The 4641-nt window shown below is 39.7% G+C and overlaps 1 non-coding gene across 1 annotated transcript; it reads left to right on the top strand.

Annotated features, from left to right (window-relative positions):
• Positions 1-217: 217 nt before the first annotated feature.
• LOC148208693 (small nucleolar RNA R71) lies at positions 218-322 on the top strand. Its single transcript, XR_015788588.1, has one exon. It is a non-coding gene; the product is annotated as a small nucleolar RNA R71 (small nucleolar RNA).
• The last annotated feature ends 4319 nt before the right edge of the window (positions 323-4641 follow it).

The raw sequence follows: 4641 nt of genomic DNA, 5'->3' as shown, positions 1-4641 counted from the left end.
GTCCAGAGCCAAAACTCCAGCTGGATCTTGCTTCTTTGGTGCTGCCCTAGATCTTTGCGAACACCATAGTTCGTTGTGTGAAGCTAAGTCATTTAGGATGTCAACTATCTCGTTGAATGTCTTCTTTGTAAAGGCTCCGTTGGCAGCATTGTTTAGCATCATCTTAGTAGGATGATCTAAACCTCTAAAGAAATGTTCTATCTGGATGCATGCCGGTAAGCATGGTTCGGACATTTCCTGATTAGTTCTTTAAATCTCTCCCACGCCTCGTGAACAGGTTCACGATCATATTGTCTAAAGGAGATGATCTCCTCTCTGATATCAGCGTGGCGAGTAGGTGGGAAGAATTTTGTTAAGAACTTCTCCACTAACGACCCCCATGTGGTGATGGATCCCGGCGGAAATGCATTGAGCCATGCTCTAGCTTGGTCCTTCAAAGAAAATGGAAAAAGTGTTAGTCTCAGAGCATCATCTGTTATACCAGGTAATCGAAATGCATTTGCAATTTGAATGAATGATTTCAGATGATCATGTGGATCCTCATGTTCCTGCCCTCCAAAATGTCCAATTGTCTGCAACATTTGGAACATCATTGGTTTAAGCTCAAAGTTTGCGTGGGCTGGAATAGGGTTGACTATCCCTGAATCAAAGTTCTGAAAAGCCGTGGCGGCATATTCTCGCATTGCCACGTCTCTGTTGTCCGCCATCTGGATATGGTTGAATTCATCATTTCTCGCATGATCCCTCATATTACCGTTAACAGCAGGTGGATCAACCGGATCACGAGGTGGAATATCTGCCATTGATGTGCTCGTACTCTCTACCTCACTTTCAGGACTGATTTCACCTTCTCTCTCTTTTTGCTTTTCTAGTTGTTTTCGAAGTCTTTGCTCCTTTCGAGTTTTTCGAAGGGTCCGCTCAATCTCAGGGTCAAGGGTAGAAGAAAAGATCTTGTGCTCATGCACTTTAACGTACCCTTGTGAGATAAACGACCAAAAATATAGAACAAAAACGGTGGATGGAAATTACACCCAACAACAATTCACAAAAATAAAACTAAAAGAATTTGAAAATAATTTTAAAACCAAAGTCCCCGGCAACGGCGCCAAAAACTTGACTGGGTGTTTATGCTGAACGCACGCGCTAAGCGTGGTAACAATTATATAGATGCAAGCGCACACCTGTCAGAGTAATATAAATGGATGGAGTATCCAAGTATCGATCCTCAAGGACTTCTAAACAATTTCAAACTCTAAAGTTTTAAAGAATAGTGAATGTTGGAATGAGTGATTCTTGTAAAATGGGAAGTGGTCACAAATAATGGTTTGGATTTGGATTTGGACTTATAATGATAAAACCTAGCCCGATTTACTTCAAGTTAGCCAACAAAGAATCAAGGACATGCTAAGGATAATATGCATTTTACTTTAGAAACTAACGACTACGCTTCTCACTTTACTTATGTCTAAGCAAGTTCAAAGTCCTAAGACATTCCCTAATATGTCTATTATGAGATATATCTTAGTTTTAGGATGGAAATAGTCGCAACCTCGGGTTAAGGTCCTTTGTCTAGGCTACTTAAGCGGAACCCTTATGTCTAAGGCGCTCCTCTCCTCGGTTTAACCACTCAACAATGCAAATAAGCAACCTTTTCAGTATTGACTTGTTAAGACTTACAGTGGCCTTCTCTAAATCCTAACTTTTTGGAAAACATGTTGAGCAATGAATGGAAAGTAAAAACACTACTTCTTAGCAACCCTTTTAGACATAAAAGGCTAATTATCCATAACCGGGCTAGAGACGGGAATTTAGAAAGACATATTGAAGAAAATACAGCAAGTAAAATGGTTGAATGTGGAATGCATGTTGAAAAACAAAAGTTAACTAACGGAGAGTTTTTATCGGGATTGAGAGCTTCGCCCTTCTCTTTCAAGCAAGGGAGAGTGTCACGTGCTCTTTCCTCCAAAACACAACTCTCTTAACTAAAAATAAAGTAAAGGCAAAGAGAAGATAAGCAAAGTGCTAGATTTTTATATATTTGAATAAGTAGGAATAACTAAGTACAAATGGAAACAAAACAAAGCTCAATAAAAGAATGTAAAGTACTCGGGATTTAAAAACCAAAAGCAACTAATGAAAGCAACTCAAAAGTACTTAGAAAGCAACAAAGAAACACTAAAAATGATCAGAGAAGGAAGCAAGGCTTGATGAATTTGGGTGGAGAAGTTGCTGGAATTTATAGCTGTGCAGAATTGTTAGGTAGGTCCTAAAACGGTGGTGAATCACCCATTTCCAACTCTTTTGACTGACCAAATCGTGCTCAAACTGATAGTGGAACACTTCTTCTACACGTATGCATCGGTTGGAACCACCAAAACGCATTGGAAGACGCGTTTCATTAAGGGCAAAGTTGGAAGAAAACCTGTTTTCTGCAGGCGTCCCAGGCGCCTGGCGCCTCCCATGTAACTTTTCGTCTTTTTTGCTTCTTTTGATTAATTTGCACTCCCAATGGTCCTAAAATGTCATAAATACAATATAAGCCATCGACAAACCATAGTATATGAATTTTGCATGAATTGAACTCAAACGATCGAGAAAAATCCGAAACAAAGCTGAAACATAGTAAACAGCATCTAAAACCTTCTTTTTACGCATGTAAACAAGCGTAATCAGCTGAATGACACCCCTTTAAAACTAACATTTCCTCTCCTTTATGCACTGTCTTGAAAAAAGAGGCCACCATCAAAGATCTTTGGTCCAATGACCTCTTTTGTTGGAATTTAGGTCTGAGACGGAACTTCAATGATGTAGAAATTATAGAATGGGCAGCACTCATTCACCAACTCTCGGATGTCACGTTGACTAATGGAGTTGATTCCATGTTCTGGAATTAGAACCAAATGGTACCTTTTCCACAAATCGCTCACTTTAGACCTCACATCCCACACCCGGCCTCATCTTACAGACTATGTAAATCTATCTAGGGTAAATATCCAAAGAAGGTGAAATTCTTCCTATGGGAGCTCAGCCACCGTGCTATCAACCACCAAATAATCTCCAAAGAAGGCTGCCATACATGGCTTTATCCCCACAGTAGTGCACAATCTGCCAAAACAACATGGAATCTCATCAATCTTTTTGTCACCTGTCCTTTTGCATCACATTTCTGGACATCCATTCATAACACTTTTGGATGGACCTCGTACTGCTATCCTCTTAGAGATTCTTGCTGGACATCCTTTAAAAAAAAGAATCGGAGCTGCTCTGGACCAATTTTATACGAGCTTTTTTTTGGATCACTTGGGGTGAACGAAATCAAAGAATATTCAACGACAAGAATCTACCTTTCGAGAGGCTTTTTGACGCTATAGTTCTCAAAGTTGTTACATGGTATAAATATTTTCCTATGTTTTCATCACTATAGCTACTTCCCTATTATCTAATTGGAAGTGCCTCATGTAATCTCATATGGGACTTTTTGTAATTTCATACATCATGAAATTGTTTCTTTCAAAAAAAAAAAAAAACAAAAAAAAAAAAAACAAAAAAATAATAATAAATACACAAACAAACAACCACCACATTCACACAAGATCACACACCAACATCTCCAAGTAATATCTGCTACATCGTTCCTAAAGTTCTACCATTGGTCTCTAAAAAAAAGAGAAAAAATTTTGGGGTTTAGGATCAAAGAGCCGTTACCAATTGACCCTTGCCAAAACGACCTGGGTCTTGCGGATCAATGTCGAAAAGTACTCAACACATTGCAGATCTGAAGTCGGAATGGTTCGGGCTAGCAGATATGATGCCAATAGTTGTGGGTATCACAGATCTAGCCTCAATCAGGGTCAGCCCGTCTTGGTTCGTTTGAATCGCACTCGTCGAGGTGCTGTTGCTGGCGTTGAGAATGCACCGCCGCAAGAAGGATAGTCGCCAATGCGCAGATTTGAGTGTCGCTAGATCGTTCGCAGAGGGAGACGCGCCACTGTGAGGGTTGTTCGCGTAGTGGTAGCAAGTCAATGGCGCTGAAATGCCTTCGTCCGTGAGTTGCTGCTGAAGATACTGTCATCGAGAGGAGCGCTACAAGGATTCACATGTGCTGTTGAGTTCGTTGCAGATCGGACGCCGTCGTCTCTATGAGTGCTAAGCAGGATCTGTTCGTCGTCGGAGGAGAGAGAAACACAGAAAATTGACTAAAATGATCCGTCAACAAAACTTTTTGCTCAAATAACACACCCCTCAAAATGTGTCCAAATGATCCACTTCAATGTTTAACTAAATTTAAAAGATAGCGAAATTATATTAGTACCTCTGTTCAGAAAAACAAGCATTCGCAAGTTTCTCCCTTTCTCTCCGTTTTCAGCTGTCGTTCGTCTTCTCATTTTATTCGTCGTATTTCCTTCGAATTTCTTCTTTATTTTCGTTTCTCTTGGCAATTGGTTTCGAAACAAAGTGATAGAAAAAGGTTTAATCTTCGAGGTAAGTTCCGTTTCTTGTAATTCTTGTATTTCTGTAGGGATTTCAATGGTTAGGGCTTCATTTTATGTGTTTTAGGAGTTGAATGGTTGTTTTTTTCCATCGATTTAGTTTTCCGATGTTTAATGAGGAATACACGTTAATATTGAATCGATTTAGGTT

Source organism: Momordica charantia (assembly GCF_013281855.1).
Source record: "Momordica charantia cultivar OHB3-1 chromosome 10 unlocalized genomic scaffold, Mcharantia_2.0 BLBB01000010.1, whole genome shotgun sequence".
Lineage (NCBI taxonomy): Eukaryota > Viridiplantae > Streptophyta > Magnoliopsida > Cucurbitales > Cucurbitaceae > Momordica > Momordica charantia.
The sequence above is the reverse complement of the archived record's forward strand: the minus strand, read 5'-3'. Positions and strand labels throughout refer to the sequence as shown.